The sequence below is a fragment of the Heptranchias perlo genome, unplaced genomic scaffold, assembly GCF_035084215.1.
Source record: "Heptranchias perlo isolate sHepPer1 unplaced genomic scaffold, sHepPer1.hap1 HAP1_SCAFFOLD_73, whole genome shotgun sequence".
NCBI classification, from domain to species: domain Eukaryota; kingdom Metazoa; phylum Chordata; class Chondrichthyes; order Hexanchiformes; family Hexanchidae; genus Heptranchias; species Heptranchias perlo.
Genome location: NW_027139761.1, coordinates 1,734,143 through 1,752,103, shown reverse-complemented (window position 1 = coordinate 1,752,103; position 17,961 = coordinate 1,734,143). Strand labels below are relative to the sequence as shown.

The window sequence follows — 17,961 nt, the reverse complement described above, 5'->3', positions numbered from 1 at the left end:
CTATCGTTTGTCTCTCTGCCGACAGTCACGGCAGTTCAAGTCGAGATTCATTGTGTCAAGTGTATTCAAACGTTTCGAAGTGATAGGGCAAACAATAAATACAAATATATATTATTATCTTTCATTCATGCTTGATCCCAATTTAAATTCATTAAATTTTGACTATAGTTACTGTCCCTTCAATCATGACATCCAACAAATCAACTGACCCACAGCCAGTTTGTCTCCTCTTCAATCCTTGTCCTTGTTATAAGAACTTCCTGCTCTGACCCTATCTCAAAGTTCCTCTTTACTGCGATAGTTTTCTGCTCCTTCACTAAAAATCCAGCATTAACTCTTGACCTTAGTTAGATTTGAGTCGTGTCAATGGAGAAATCGCTGCTTTGGTTTGTTTATTTTCCTCGTGTCTGTTTTAGTTACAGATGTGCTAATCCCGGGGGTAATAATATCCACGCCCGTTGCCGTTTCCATCATCCTGGGAACCCTGTTGGTTTTTGTGCTGATTGCACTGACTGTACAACAACAGAGACAGTCGTCAAGAAGAGGTACCTTTAATCTTTGACCCTCGGTGATCAGCAGTTTTCTGTGTGTGTTAAGGGGCTGTAAATTGCTCGCTATAATGCTCGATCCCAGTTGTGAATCAGTCACCTTCTCACACTTGAAAATTCATTCTCTTTTGGGGGTTTTGAATGTAACAAGACAGGGGTCGTTTATTCGGTGGATTTTGTTCTGTTCCTAGGAGATAGCAGTAGGGAGGAGTCAGGAATCTAATGAATTAAATATATCTGTTTTACTCCTAAACAGTGAAAAAGCGCAGCTTCAGTTATACGATTTCCAGACCGGATGAACCAATTTATCAAGAAATCGATGACATTACAGCTGGAAGAGGATCGCGTGAGTCCCAGCCCATGACATGTTCTATCTGTCCAGGTGTCGCTTCCCCCCAATAAAACTCCGCTGCATTGAATGTATTTGGGACCAGTCCCGTGATATTCGGCCCTGTTCACAGGACACCTCCTTTCACGGTGAACATGGTGCTGTCTGATTGTTCAGATTATTAACTGTTGTCAGCTTCATGTTTGATGGGATTTCTATATTTCTCCCTTTCCTGTCTTTTCCCAGTCCTCCTAGTTTCTAATTCTGAAGCTTTTTTTTGAGTGTTTTTCCCTACTCTCATTCAGAAGATTGTGTCGATGTACTCTGAGCAGTCACTGTACAGTTTATCACACTCTCCTTGCCGCAGAGGTCAATGATGCTCCGTGTTGCTCCCACAGGTGGGATCACTGAGAACACTGCGGTTTAAGAGTCCATACAATTAATATGATCACACTTATTACAAAGGCTCTGAGGTGTGAAGACTGTAAATGTATTTTTGTCTTTGTATTCTGGTATCATACTAACTAATGATGGTATTTGCTGGCAATCTGAACAGTTGACAAGATTTCTGTATGACAGCGTTTGTGTATTTGAAAGAATTTAACAGCCTTAATTTACATTCAATGTTCTTCACCGTTCTCATTTGTTTTGACAGTTTATCGATCTAATAGCGGGGAGATTGATCTGGAATATTATACCAGTACAAGTTTACATCAAACCGACCAGAACTCGCAGAATCCTGAAGGTATGTAATACCCAGAACTGTGTAATAGTTTGTGACTGTTACATTCCGCATCTAATTACTCAGATCTGTGTAATATTTTGTAAATGTCCTTTCGTTGTGTAATTACTCAGATCATAGAATTTTACAACACAGAAGGAGACCATCCGGCCCGTCGTGCCTGTACCGGCTCTTTTAAAGAGCTGTCCAATTTAGTCCCACACCCCAGCTTTTTCCCATAACGCTGTGAATTAGTCCCCTTCAAGTACATACCGAATTGCCTTTAAAAGTTCCTATGGAATCTGATTCCACCGCCCTTTCAGGTAGTGCGTTCCAGATCTGAGAGAAACAATTTCTCCTCATTTCCTCTCTAGTTCTTTTGCCAATTATTTTAAATCTGTGACCTCTGTTTACCGACCCACTTGCCAAAAGAAACAGTTTCTCCGGACTGGCTCGATCAAACCCCCTCATAATTTTGAATATCTTTATTAGTTCTCCCCTGAACCTTCTCTGCTCCAAGGAAAACAATCCCAGCTTCTCCAATCTCTTCACAAATCTGAAGTCCCTCATCCCTGATATCATCCTGATAAACCTGCTCTGTATCCTCACCAAGGCTTTACATCCTTCCTAAACTGTGGTGCCCAGATTTGTACACAATACCCCAGCTGAGGCCTAACCAGTGATTTGTAAAGGTTTAACATGACTTCCTTATTTTTTATACGATACCTCTATTTACAAAGCCAAGTATCCCATATGCTTTCTTAACCACATTATCAACTTGCTCATTATATACTAAGATCTGAGTAATATTTTGTTAGTGACATTTGGTTTGTAAATACTTAGATCTGTGTATTATCTTATAAATATGACATTCGGTGTGTAATTACTCATATCTGTGTAATATTTTGTGAATGAAATTCGATACCTTATTAATCAGATTTTGTGTAATATTTTGTAAATATTATGATCGGTGTGTAATTACTCAGATTCCGTGTAATATTTTGTAAATATTATGTTCCGTGTTTAATTACTCAGATTCTGTGTAATATTTTGTAAATATTATGTTCGGTGTTTAGTTACTCAGATTCTGTGTAATATTTTGTAAATATTATGTTCGGTGTGTAATTTCTCAGCTTCTGTGTAATATTTTGTGAATTTGATAATTAAGCACCAGCCACTGCTTGAAACATCGACAAAATGATACACACAGGGTGACAAAGAGCCAGGAATAACTAAAGCAGTTTCTCACGCACCCAGATCCCTCAACCGGTGATGGTGATTGTTTTGCCATCAGATTGTAATAATGGCCGTGATGTCAATCAGGAATCCAGGAGCTCCACCCGATGGGTTCCCTTGAATACTTGTCAGGACGTGTGCGTCATTACTTTAGGAAAACTCTGTTTAAATGGTCTGGAAAAGACCGCCTTGCGGCTCCACCGCTGTTCTCCGCTAAAATGAACATTTCCTTTTATAGATTGGACCAGAGAGCGCCTCAGTAAACAGGATTACGATGACACTGATTCTGGCCCATTGAATGATCAGACCCCCAGCGCAGAGGGTCCTGGTAAGTTAACCCCTGGGCTCGGAGGCTGCCGACTCATTCCTTTATTTGTAAACACATTTCTGTACAATTGCACCAGCCCAATGCCAATCATTAATCGCCATTCGTACAATTGTTTTACAATTTGCGTTGAAAGTTCCCATTGGATGACTCATGCCTGTTGCCCTAAAAAGCCCGAAAATTGTTGTTGGTGATTAAACCGACGAACACTTAACCCTGTCATACCACACTCAATTACCTGCTATCGTGACAACGAAATAAGTCCAGTTTAAAGAAATAAATCAAACTCAATGTTAAAATAGCGGAGAAAGCAATTTCAATTTTTTCGCCAATACCTGCGGCAATAATTAACGCCTACGGTTACATGTTGGTGAAAAGGTTTCTCCTGAAATCCTTATTGGATTTACTAGCCACTATTTTATATTTATGATCTCCAGTTTTTGTCTCTCCCACAAGTGGAAATCTTTTCTCTACTTCTCCCCTGTCAAAGCCTTTTATAATCTTAAATACCTCGATCAGTGGGGATATAGCATTGCATGTGTGAGGTCCCGCGTTCAATTCCCAGCATCCCCAAAGGCTTTAACTTGCACGGGCTCGATGGGCCGAATGGCCTCCTGTTTTGTAACCATTCTATATATCACCCCTTTGCTTTCTCTTTTCTAGGACTGAGGATTATTCCATATTGTCGATGGTCCCAAACTGCTTCCTGTAGTTTGATGATTGTGTAAAAAGGGGTTTGTGTTTTTCTCTGAAGTACGTTTTAAATCTCCTTCTCTGATTCCCAACAATCGTTTCCTTCCAGCACCAGTTCGGGGGAGTTGTGCCGATGTTGAGGGCGCGACCCCGAGCAGCACGCATTGTGACTCCTTGCTGGACAGAAGCTTCCGTCTCACACTCAGAAGGACCGCGGACCACCCCGCCACAGACTGTGAGTTCAATTCAGTAGAACGGCCCAGATAGTTAGTTCTCAGTAATCGACCGAGAGTCCATTAGTCTGTTTATTGACAGATCCCTGACCAGAAATATTCTATTATTAAAAAAGTTGGGGAGGAAAGTGCAAATTATCTTTCTGGCTTTCCACATGCAGCAATCTCAGTCTCTGTATCCCCTCCCTCTTTCTCTCCCTCTCTCTGTCTCTTGCTCTGTATCTCTGTCTGACTCTGTCTGTCTATTTATCCAGTTATATATATGTCGCTCTCTATCATCATTTCTATCTCTCTATCGTCGTCTCTCTCAATCTCACTCTTCATCTCTCTCCCTCCATATTTCTCTCTTTCCATCTTTCTACATCTATTTCTCTATCTCTCTACTTCTCCAGTTTGACAGAAGGATTTTCCAAACAAATCAAAAGAATAATATAGACTCAATTCTTACACTGAGACAATGGAGCAAAAGGCACTGACCCGAGGGGTCAGAAGACAAAATTCGGTCAGAGGGACTTCAACAGCTGCATATTGTTGCCAAGAAGATTGGCTGAGGCCAGGTCACCGGACTCGCTCAACAAACAGCGCAATGTTCAGAAGGTTCTTCATTTGGAAACAAAAGGGTGGTCGGTGGTCGTGAGGGATTGACAGTAACATTTCACGTCCGGGTTAAAGTTCAGCCCTGAATAGTGTAATGGAAGCGTCCCCTCGTGCGAGCTGTAAGTGAGTTCAGACAATATCAGTCCCAGTTCCAGATACAACCCAGTGAGCACTGGTCCACAGCAAAATTCAGCTTCAATTGGCACGAAACTGACAACTTTACTGAAGGATGAGTGTGGGAATAAGAAAACACCAGACTGGGGCAATGGCAGGGTTCTGTTGAGGTTGCAGTTATGTAAGGTTTTTGAGGCCGAATAAAGGCTCTGACTGTCAACCGTATTACATGTGATGAGTGAGCAGCTGATACCATCACTGATGCACACAATGGTGTCCATGTCCTGCCAACAGAAGCGTCAATGTCCACTTCTACAGCGCTCTCAGGTGCTTTCAAAGGGTGGGGTTTGGAAATGTTGCATGGAATCTGGGAAACACTTGGGGTCCAGACCGAGGACGTGCTCCAACATGGAGCTTGATGCCTAGGAGTGAGGAGAGTGAGATCTGTGCATTCAGGTGGAGAAATACAAAGGCCCACCGCCATCTTCTCAGGACAACTAGGGATGGGCAATAAACGCCGGCCTTGCCAGCGTCATCCCACATCCCGAGAATTAATTAAATACTGAATGCAAATGGGTGATTTGCGAAAGGTCAACATTGATAGTGGGGGGAGTGGAGTGGGGTGATTCACAACAGACCATCGTCAGAGACGTGGAGGGCGTGTGTTGGTGTCTGTGGTAGAGCAAGTTGCAGAGGTGGATGGTCCGGACATTGGAGGGATTCATAAACAAGCAGGAGAATTTCCTTTCAAAAGAAATGCGGGAAAGAAACCCGGGCACGGTCGGCCCCGGCCATAACCCAGATTGATTTGACTTTATTAGTGGACAGTTTTTAACAGTGAGGTGAGAGCTCCTGACCGGCCATCCACAATTGGAAAGATTTCCTCAGTCTTCTGTCCCATTGCCTCTTTATGCGGACAATTTGAGTTTCAATTTCATAAAAGTTATCAACTGTCTAAAATTGTCTTAAATTCATAAATTGCAAATGTCCCAGAGAATGTGAGACACATCAGTTTAAAATAAAGCCTGATCGTCACTGTCTGTATTTAGTCAATTTACAGAGTGGGAATGAGTTAATTAACTTCATTTACCAACATGTTTTCTTTTGTTTCGTGGCAGAATTTTGGTTGAAATATTCCAACCGGATGTGAATTCATCACCGGAAGTCCTAAAGTATTCGGCTCGATCATGGACGAATCTCGACTGACTGTCTCCACAGCCGTGGGTATTTTACATATTATCTCATGTTCGTTGCTAAGACAGCTTTATTTTCTGCTAAAATCCCTCCATGAAATTTGCCTTCTCAATCTATAGAATCTGATAGCGCAGAAGGAGGCCATTCGGCCCATCGTGCCTGTGCCGACTCTTTGAAAGAGCTGTCCAATTAGTCCCAATCCCCCGCTCTTTCCCCATTGCCCTGCAATTGTTTCCTTTTCAAATATACAAAAAGAAAAAAAGACTTGCATTTATATAGCGCCTTACTCAACCTCCGGACGCCCCAAAGCACTTTACAACCAATGAAATACTTCTGAATTGGAGTCAATGTTGTAATATAGGAAGTGCGGCAGCCAATATGTGCACAGCAAGATCCCACAAACAGTAATGTGATAATATCAGATGATCTGTTTTCGTGATGTGGATTGAGGGATAAATATTGGCCAGGACACCAGGGATAACTCCCCTGCTCTTCTTCGAAAAAGTGCGATGAGATCTTTCACGTCCACCCGAGAGGGCAGATGGGGCATCGGTTCAACATCTCATTAAAAAGGACCGCACCTCTGGCAGTGCAGCATTCCCTCCGGACTGATCTGGGAGTGTCAGCCTAGATATTGTGCTCAATTCTCTGGAGTGGGAATGAACCCACAATCTTCTAACTCAGAGGCGAGAATGCAGCCAACCGAATCACTCCAATACATGCAATTCCCTTTTAAAAGCTACTATTGAATCTGCTTCCACCACCCTTTCAGGCAGAGCGGTCCAGGCCAGTAACAACTCCCTGTGTAAATAAAACATGTCTCCTCATCTCCTCTCTGGTTCTGTTGATAATTATCTTAAGTGTGTGCCCTTTGGTTACCGACTCTCCTGCCAGTGGAAACGGTTTATCCGGATTTACTCCCTATCAAACCCCTAACTATTCTGAGGACCTCTATCAAATCTCCCCTTAACTTTCTTTGTTCCAAGGAGAACAATCCCAGCTTCCCCAGTCTCTCCACATAACTGAATTCCCTCATCCCCTGTACCATTCCAGTAAATCTCCTCTGCACCCTCTCCAAGGCCTCCACATCCTTCCTAAAATGTGGTGCCCAGAATGAGACACAATACTCCAGCTAGGGCCTCACCTGTGATTTATAAAAGTTTACCATAACTTCTTTGCTTTTTACTTTATATCTCTGTTCAATAAGGGAAGGGTCCCTTTTATTTTTAACAGGTTTATCACCTTCTTCTCTGTTACCTCCTCCAGCCTGACAACCCCAGACACCCAATTTTCCCCGCCCTCTGACTCGGATCTCTTCTAACTCTCCCTCCGTCCAATCTGCCATCAGCGCCTCGGCCTTCAGCCGGCGAGCTCCCATATTCTAGAATCACCCCGCTCCACTCCCCCGAGGATCAATTTCCCTCGGCCCGAGTTACACCCGGCTCTTTGATCAAGCTGCGTCTCATGCCTCCTCTTCCCTCTCCTTCACTCTGTGTTGCCTTTATTTCACATTCTCTTTGAAGCGCCTTGGGATTTTTTTCTACCTTAAAGGTGCCATTTAAAAAGCAAGTTATTGCTGTAAAATAAATAGATATAATGTATTTCTTCTATAAATAAAGATGGGGAATTTTTTTAACTGATGTAATTCTGCGGAAAATGTATTTTGAATTGAATTGTTTTATCAGCTGATGAACTTTGTATCGTTTTATGTCGCTGTTTTTACTCAAATGTTGTTAATGAAGAATATTAAAAATATCTGATGTAACAGACTGAGAACTGCGGTGCTTTGCTATTATTAAGTAAAATTGCTGTCCTCACCATTGCTTTAGTATCGGCATCATCCGTTTTAGTTACATTTTTAATCAGACTATTGCGGTTCCAACAGAATCACCAACACACAAATATTCCAGTTTCTCTGAAAGCCTCATGGAACCAACGAGGGACATCGGTTTCAAAATGAAATATAACTCAATTTGGATTCTGCTTTTTGGAAAAAGTCCATCAGGACGTCACAGAAAAAATCAGCCTGTTTGTGTCAGTCGAATCCCCATCTCACACAAGTTATTCCTGCGGCCGAGTGTGGGGTTTAAGGAAAACAGTTACCGATAATTCAAAGATTAAATGCTGTTCAGCAAAATCCAGTGTTCATTAAACATCTGCTCCTGCCCTTGATTTCTGTTAAATTTCTAACTGGCATAAAGTCAATGGACAGACATAATGTAAGAGTTCGGGTGGGAGATGAGGATCATGTGAAAGGTACGAGTGGGATGTCGAGGCTGATCCGAGCTCTGGGTGAGGATGTAGATCTGGGACCGGGATGGGGACTGCATCATACAGCAGGGATATTGAGAGAATAATGTCACCTCCTGCTGGTGTGTACTCCATCATACAGCAGGGATATTGAGAGAACAATGTCACCTTCTGCTAGTGTGTAATCCATCATACAGCAATGATATTGATAGAATGATGTCACCTCCTGCTGGTGTGTACTCCATCATACAGCAGTGATATTTATAGAATGATGTCACCTCCTGCTGGTGTGTACTCCATCATACAGCAGTGATATTTATAGAATGATGTCACGTCCTGCTGGTGTGTACTTCATCATACAGCAGTTATATTTATAATATAATATCAGCCCCTGCTGGTGTTTACTCCATCACACAGCAGAGATATTTATAATATAATGTCACCTCCTGCTGGAGTGTACTCCATCATACAGCAGTGATATTTATAGAATAATGTCACCTCCTGCTGGAGTGTACTCCATCATACAGCAGTGATATTTATAGAATATTGTCACCTCCTGCTGGTGTGTACTCCATCATACAGCAGTGATATTTATAGAATATTGTCACCTCCTGCTGGTGTGTGCTCCATCGTACAGCAGTGATATTTATAGAATAATGTCACCTCCTGCAGGTATGTACTCCATCACACAGCAGAGATATTTCTAGTATAACGTCACCTCCTGCTGGTGTGTACTCCATCATACAGCAATGATATTTCTAGAATAATGTCACCTCCTGCTGGTGTGTACTCCATCATACAGCAATGATATTTATAGAATAATGTAACCTCCTGCTGTTGTGTACTCCAAAATACAGTAATGATATTTATAGAATAATGTCACCTCCTGCTGTTGTGTACTCCAAAATACAGCAGTGATATTTACAGAATAATGTCACCCCCTGCAGTTGTGTATTGCTTCATACAGCAGTGATATTTTTTAATAATGTCACCTCCTGCTGGTGTGTTCCCCATTATACAGCACTGTTATTAGTTTCATAGAATCATAGAAAGGTCACATCACGGAAGGAGGTCATTTGGCCCATCGAGTCCGCGCCAGCGCTATGGATGAGCAATCAAGCTCGTCCGACTCCCTGCCCTATCCTCGCGGCCATGCAACATTTTTCCTTGCAAGTACTTATCCAGTTCCATTTTGAAGGCCATGATTGAATCTGCCTCCACCACCCTCTCGGGCAGTGCATTCCAGATTCTAACCACTCGCTGTGTCAAAAAGTTTTACCTCATGTCACCTTTGTTTCTTTTCCAATCACCTTAAATCTATGTCCTCCGGTTCTTATCCCTTCCGCCAATAGGAACGTTTCTCTCTATCTACTCTGCTTAGACTCTTCATGATTTTGAATACCTCTATCAAATCTCTTCGCAACCATCTCTGTTCCAAGGAGAACAACCCCAGCTTCTCCAGTCTATCCACGTAACTATAATCCCTCAAACTTAGAATCATTCTCGTAAATCTCTTCTGCACCCACTCTGAGCCCTTCACATCTTTCCTGAAGTGTGGTGCCCTGAGTTGGACACAATAGTCAAGTTGTGGCCGAAACAGTGTTTTATAAAGTTTCCTCATGACTTCCATACTTTTGTACTCTATGCCTCTATTTATAAGTCTCAGGATCCCATATGCTTTTTTAACCACTTTCTCAACCTGCCCTGCCACCTTCAACGATTTGTGCACTTATTCCCCCAGATCTCTCTGTTTTTGTACCCATTTTTGAATTGTGCCCTCTAGTTTATATGGCCTCTCCTCCTTCTTGCTACCGACATGTATCACTTCGCATTTTTCTGGGTTAAATTTCATCTGCCACGTGTCCGCCCATGCCACCGGCTGTCTATATCCTTTTGAATTCGATCACTATCCTCCAGACTGCTTACAATCCTTCCACGTTTTGTGTCATTTGCAAATTTTGAAATTGTGTCCTGTACACCAAGTCCAAGTCATTAATATATATCAAGAAAAGCAATGGTTCCAGCACCGACAACTGGGGAACACCACTGTACACTCCCCTCTAGTCCGAAAAACAACCGTTCACCACTACTCTCTGTTTCCTGTCCCTTAACCAATTCTGTATCCATGTTGCTACTGCCCCCTTTATTGACAGAATAATGTCACATCCTGCTGGTGTTTTCTGCATCATACTGCAGTGATATTAATTGATTAACGTCTCATCCTTCCAGTGTGTATTGTATCATACAGCAGCGATATTTATAGAATTACGTCACATCCTGCCGCAGTGTACTCCATCTTGCAGCAATGAGATCTATCGAATAATGTCATCTCCTGCTGGTGTGTACTCCATCATAGAGAAGTGATATTCATAGAATAATGTCTCACCCCCCGCTGATGTGTACTGCAACACACAGCAGTGATACTCAGATAATAATGTCACCCCCTGCTGGTGTGTACTCCATCATGGAGCAGTAATATTCATAGAAAAATATCACCCCCTGCTGGTGTGCCCTCCATCTTACAGCAGTGATATTTATAGAATAATGTCACCCTCTGCTGGTGTGTACACCATTATACAACAGTGATATTCATCGAATGATGTCACACCCTGCTGGTGTGTACTCCCTCATATACTCGTGATATTAGAATCATAGAATCATTGAAAGGTTACAGCACGGAAGGAGGCAATTCGGGTAATCGAGTCGCGCTGGCTCTATGCAAGACGAATCAAGAAAGTCCCTCTCCCCCACCCTATTCCCGTAGCCATGCAACATTTTTCCTTTCAAGTACTTATCCAGTTCCATTTTGAAGGCCATGATCGAATCTGCCTCCACCACCCCCTCGGGCAGTGCATTCCAGATCCTAATCACTCGCTGTGTTGAAAAGTTTTTCCTCATGTATCTTTTGCAAAACACCTTAAACCCATGTCCTCTGGTCCTTGACTCTTCCTCCAATGGAAACAGTTTCTCTCCATCTACTCTGTCTAGACCCTTCATGATTTTGAATGTCTCTATCAAATCTCTTCGCAACCGTCTCTGTTCCACGGAGAACAACCCCAGCTCCTCCAGGCTATTTACGTCATTTAAGTCCCTCGCCCCTTGAATCGTTCGAGTAAATCTCTTCTACACCCCTCTGTAAGGCGTTTACATACTTCCTAAAGTGCGGTGACGTTATCCAATAAATATCACTGCTGCATGATGGTGTAAACGCCAGCAGGAGGTGACTTTATCCTATAAATAGCACTGCAGTATGATGCAGTAATCATGGTTGACTTTAATCTGCATATGGACTGGCCAAACCAAATTAGCAATAATACTGTGGAGGATGAATCCCTGGAGTGTGTACGAGATGCTTTTTAGACCAGTACGTTAAGGAACCAACCAGGGAACAGGCTATCCTTGATTGGGTATTGTGCAATGAGAAAGGGTTCATTAATAATCTTGTTGTGCGGGGTCCTTAAGGGAAGAATGATTCTAACATGATAGAATTCTTCATTAAGATGGAAATGAAGTAGTCCATTCTGAAACTAAGGTGCTAAATCTGAACAAAAGAAAGTACGAAGGTATGAGGAGTGAGTTGACTATGATAGATTGGGAAGCTTCATTAAAAGGCATGACAGTGGATAGGCAATGGCTAACATTTAAGGAATGAATGCATGAATTGCAAGAATTATACTTTCCTTTCTGTCGCAAAAACACAAAAGGAAATGAGGCCCAACCATGGCTAACAAAAGAAACTAAGGATAGTATTACATCCAAAGAGGAGTCATATAAAGTTGCCAGAAAAAGGAGCAAGGCTGAGGTTTGGGAATTGTTTAGAATAAAGCAATAAAGGACCAAGAGATTTATTAAGAGAGGCAAAATAGAGTATGAGCGCAAACTTGCAACGAATATAAAAGTGGAATGTAAAAATTTCTACAAATATGTAAAAAGAAAAAGATTAGTGAAGACAAATGTAGGTCCCTTACAGTCAGAAACGGGAGAATTAATAATGTAGACCAGGGAAATGGCAGAGCAATTAAACAAATATTTTGGTTCTGTCTTCATGGAAGAGGACACAAAAAAATTCCCAGAAATGCTAGGGAACCAATGGACTAGTGAGAAGGAGCAATTAAAGGAAAATAGTATTAATAAAAAATAGTGCTGGATAAATTAATGGGACTGAAAGCGAATAAATCCCCAGGACCTGAAAATCTGCTTCCAAGAGTACTAAAACGTAGCCATGCAAATAGTGGATGCATTAGTTGTTTTCTTCCAAAATTCTATAGATTATGGAACAGTTCCTGCAGATTGGAGGGTGGCAAATGTAACCCCACTTTTTTAAAAAAGGAGGGAGAGAGAAAACAGGGAACTACAAACCGGTTAGCCTAACATCAGTATTAGGGAAAATGCTGGAGTCTATAATAAAGGACGTGATAACAGGACACTTAGAAAAGGGATTAAACAAAGTCAGCATGGATTTATGAAAGGGGAATAATGTTTGACAAACCTACTGGAATTTTCTGAGGATGTAACTGTTCGAATAGATTAGGGAAAATCAGTGGATGTGGTGTATTTGGATTTTCAGAAGGCCTTTGATAAAGTCCCACATTAGATGTTAGTGTGCAAAGTTAAAGCACATGGGATTGGAGGTAATATACTGGCATGAATTGAAAATTGGTTAACAGATAGCTAACATAGAGTTGGAATAAATTGATCTTTTTCCGGGTGGCAGGCAGTGGTAAGTGGGGTACCGCAGGGATCAGTGCTTGGGCCCCAGCTATTCACAACATATACCGATGATTTGGAAGAGAGAACCAAATGTTAAATTTCCAAGTTTGCTAACGACACAAAAGTACGTGGGATCGTGAGTTATGAGGACGATGCAAAGAGGCTTCAAGGCAAATTAGACAAGTTGAGTCAGTGGGCAAATACATGGCAGATGCAGTATAATGTAGATAAATGTGAAGTTGTCCACTTCGGAAGGAAAACAGAAAGGCAGAGTATAATTTAAATGGTGATAGATTGGGAAATGTTGATGTACAAAGGGATCTGGTTATCCTTGTACATCAGCCACTGAAAGCAAACATGCAGGTGCAGCAAGCAGTTATGAAGGCAAATGGTATGTTGGCCTTCATTGCAAGAGGATTTGAGTAAAGAAGCAAGGATGTCTCACTGCAGTTATACAGGGCCTTGGATATTGTCTGCAGTTTTCGTCTCCTAAGCTGAGAGAGCATATACTTGCCATAGAGGGAGTGCAGCGAAGGTTCACCAGACTGTTTCCTGGGATGTCAGGACTGTCGTATGAGGAGAGATTGTGTCGACTTGGCTTGTATTGATTGCAGTTCAGAAGAATGAGAGGGGATCTCATTGAAACATATAAAATTCTGATAGGGCGAGACAGACTGGATGCAGGGAGAATGTTTCCTCTGGCTGGGGTGGTCCAGAACGAGGGGTCACAGTCTCAGGATACGGGGGAGGCTATTTAGGACTGAGATGGGGAGAAATTTCTTCACTCAGAGGGAGTTGAACCTGTGGAATTCCCTACCACAGAAGGCTGTGGAGGTCAAGTCACTGAATATGTTTAAGAAGGAACTCGATAGATTTCTAGACTCAAAAAGTATTAAGGGGTATGGGAAGAGAGCGGGAATATAGTATTGAGATAGAAGATCAGCCATGATTATATTGAATGATGGAGCAGGCTCGAAGGGCCGAATTGCTTACTCCTGCTCCTTCTTTCTATGTCTCTTTGTTTCTAACAGATTCACGAAAGGAAACATGGGTCCCTTGGAGACAGAGACAGGAGAAATTATAACGGGGAATAAAGAAATGGCAGAGACGTTTAACAAATATATTGCATATTTCTTCAAAGTAGAAGACACAAAGAACGTATCGGAAATAGTGGGGAATCTACCTTCTAATGAGAGTGAGGAACTTAAAGTATTTAAGATTAGTAATGAAAAAGTACTGTAAACATTAATGGGTCTAAAAGCCGCCAAATCTCCCGGGCCTGATTGCCAACATCATAGGGTTTTAAAAGAGGTGGCTGCAGAGATAGTGGATGCATTGATTTTGATCTTCTAGAATTCCTTGGATTCTAGAAAGGTTTCCGTGGATTGGAAGGTAGCAAATGTAACCCCGCTATTCAAGAAAGGAGGGAGAGAGAAAACAGGCCAGTTAGCCTGACAATAGTAGTAGGGAAAATGGTAGAATCTATCAATAGGGACGTAGTAACAGGGCACTTAGGAAATCATAATTTGATTATGCACATGCAACACGGTTTTATGAAAGGGAAATCGTGTTTGACAAATGTATTAGAGTTTTGAGGGTGTAACTATCAGGGTACAAAAGTGAGAACCAGTCGATGTAGTATGTCTGGATTTTCAAAAGGCATTACATAAGGTGCCGCACAAGTGGCTGTTACTCAAGGTTAGGGTCATGGGATTGTGAGTAATATATTAGCCTGGATTGGGGATTTATTGACGGACAGTAAACAGAAAGCCGGAATAAACAGGTCATTTTCGGGTTGGCAGGTTATAACTAGTGGGGTGCCGTGGAGATCAGTGCTTGGGCCTCAGCTATTTACAATCTATATTTATGACTTAGATGAGGGGACCGAGTGTAATGTATCCAAGTTTGCTGATGATACAAAAGTAGGTGGGAAAGTAAGCTGTGAGGAGGACGCAAAGAGGCTGCGAAGTGATACAGACAGGTTAAGTGAATGGGCGTGAAGGTGGCAAATGAAGTATAAAGAGGGGAAATGTGAGGTTATTTACTTTGTAGGAAGAATAGAAAAGCAGAATATCGTTTAAAATGTGAGAGACTACGAAATGTTGCTATTCAGAGAGATTTGTGTGTCCTTGTACACGGATTACAGAAAGTTAACATGCAGGTGCAGCAAGCAATTTGGAAAGCAATTAGTATCTTGGCCTTTATTGCGAGGTGGTTGTAGTATAAGGGTAAGGAAGTCTTGCTGCAATTATACAGGGCTTTGGTGAGACCACACCTGGAGTACTATGTACAGTTTTGATCTCCTTACCTGCGGAACAATTGCCTTAGAATTGGTGCTAAAAAGTTTGGCTGGATTGATTCCTGGGATGAGAGGTTGTCCTGTGAGGAGAGATTGAGTAGAATGGGTCAAAATCCTCTGGAGTTTACAATAATGAGGTGATGTCATTGAAAAGTATAAAATTATTAGAGGACTGGACAGTGTAGATGCTGAGAGGCTGTTTTCCCGAGCTGGAGACTCGAGAACTAAGGGTTATCATCTCATGATGAGGAGTCGGCCATTTAGGACAGATATGAGGAATAATTTCTTCACTGAGAGGGTTGTGAATCATTGGAATTCTGTACCCCGGAGTGCTGTGGATGCTGAGCCGTTGAGCCGTTGAATATATTCAAAACTGAGATCGATAGATATTTGGGTGCTCAGGGACTCAAGGGATATGGAGATAGGTCGAAAGTCGAGTTGAGTTCGTAGATTAGCGAGGATCTCATTGACTGGCGGGGCAGATTCGAGGGGCTGAATGGCCGACTCCTGTTCCTATTGGTAAAGTTGGACGTTGGAAAGGCAGAACTTGACAGCTGTTCCAAAATTTACAGCCTGAACAGGGACTTGATCCCGAGATCCTCAGATCCCGACCTGTTTTAAAAGTCTGATGTGCTAACGACTGAGTTACCCAGGCTCGCTGTTAGAGTAGATCCCATTGTACAGATTCATGGTAGTACTATAAATTATTCCTTGTCGATGTCGAACGAGGGTGAGGGTCCGTTTTTTAAAATTCTCAATAACGTGTTGAGGAGAATCCTTGTTTCTGTTGAACATGATTTAAGAAACATGGACAGTGAACTCGTGAGTTCACAATTCTTTTTGTTTGTGCCAAATATTCTGTCTTCGTTCACACTAATTAAAAGAAAACACTTTACCCAATGGCTCAAAAGCTAAACTTGTTCCACACAGGAGCTGGAAAACGCCTCTTGACCTTTCAGCCGATCAACAATTGAAAGCTGATTAATTTCACCCGTTACAACGTGACACCAGGCAGCAAATTTTCTTCCGGAATTTTCCCTACACGACACTTCAAACCGATGAATACCAACTTCACGGAAAGAAGAATTATGTGTTTGGTTCTTTGGATTTAAAGACCTCGTGCCGGCTCCTTTACCATTTCAGCTGCCGTCAATCGCCCCCTCTCCCTCCTATAAACAATATAAATTGGAGGGCGCAATTCTAAAAGGGGTGGAGGAACAGGGGGATATGGGGATGTATGTGCACAAATCGTTGAAGGTGGCAGGGCAGGTTGAGAAAGCCATTAAAAAAGCATACGGGGTGCTGGGCCTTATAAACTGAGGCATGGAGTACAAAAGCAAGGAAGTCATGATGAACCTTTATAAAACACTGGAGTATTGTGTCCAGTTCCAGGCACCGAACTTTAGGAAGGATGTGAAGGCCTCAGAAAGAGTGTGGAGGAGATTTACTAGAATGATACCAGAGATGAGGGACTTAAATTTCATCGATAGACTGGAGAGGCTGGGATTGTTCACCTTGGAACAGGGAAGGTTAAGAGGAGAATTGATTGAAGTGTTCACGATCAGGAAGGGTCTACGCAGAGTGGATAGAGAGAACCTGTTCCCTTTGGCGGAAGAGTCTAGAACCAGAGGGCATAGATTTAAGGTGATTGGCAAAAGAACCAAAGGTGATGTGCGGAGAAACTGTTTTTACACAGCGAGTGAATAGAATCTGGAATGCTCTGCCAGAGCGGGTGGTGGAGGCAGATTCAATCATGGCCTTCAAAATGGCAATGTGTAAGTAATTGAAACGAAAAAATGTGCAAGGCTACGGGGATAGGGCGGGGCAGTGGGACGAGCTGGATTGCTCATGCATAGAGCTGGCACGGACTCGATGGGCCGAATGGCCTCCTTCATTTCTGTAACCTTCTATGATTCTATACAGTAAAACGGCACCTGCTATTGCAACACAGTAGGCCAGAGGAGACTCAGTGCCCACATGGGAACACGAAGAAGTCGATGTGTTATGGAATATACTGTTTGAACTTTGAACTCTGGTCAAAATGTTCAGAAGCAAAAGGCTCAACTACTTTAGGTGAGGTTGAAACTCACAATCTCGGCATTTCTCGAGAGTATAATTGTTGTAGAAATAACGCGCGCTGACCGATTGCGCCACCAGAGCCGCGCACGGTCTGTGTCACCAGTGCTCCCATCAAACACCTTCCTCGTCGGTCTCTCAATTATCGCTTAGTGATGTTTCCCACACAGAAGCCTCCAACCAAGAGGCGCTTCGTTAAACATCCGCAGTGACCTTTAAAAGCCGTGGAATCTGAAATAAAACTCCAGAAGATAAGAACTTTTAATTATATTATTAGTGACTTAAGGACAATCATGGTACTTCAAGGAGGATTTGGGGAAAGTGGGAGCTGAAACTAAGAAACTCTCTCTGGGCTGTCGGTTACTGAAGAGATGGGCGTTATTTCATTTCAAAATCGAGACTCTGATCTTTCTGATGGGGAAGTGTGACAGAAGATTGTGGTTAGTGGCAGTTGCCGGTGAGATCTAGAGGAGAGGGAGAAAAGACAAAGTCACAGCTGTGACAGCTCAAGTGCTCCGCTTATCTGTAATATTTAAAAAGGAATGTACAATACAGGACAAACCGATTTGGTATCGGTTATCAAAAATATTAAAAGACACGGGGTCAAATGGGGATTTGTGAAGAGGGAACGGATTTA

General features: G+C 42.4%; 1 long non-coding RNA gene across 1 annotated transcript; it reads left to right on the top strand.

Annotated features, from left to right (window-relative positions):
• Window positions 1-1,581: 1,581 nt before the first annotated feature.
• LOC137318790 (uncharacterized) lies at window positions 1,582-7,554 on the top strand. Its single transcript, XR_010961984.1, has 4 exons — window positions 1,582-1,621; window positions 3,072-3,161; window positions 3,961-4,086; window positions 5,914-7,554. It is a non-coding gene; the product is annotated as an uncharacterized lncRNA (long non-coding RNA).
• The last annotated feature ends 10,407 nt before the right edge of the window (window positions 7,555-17,961 follow it).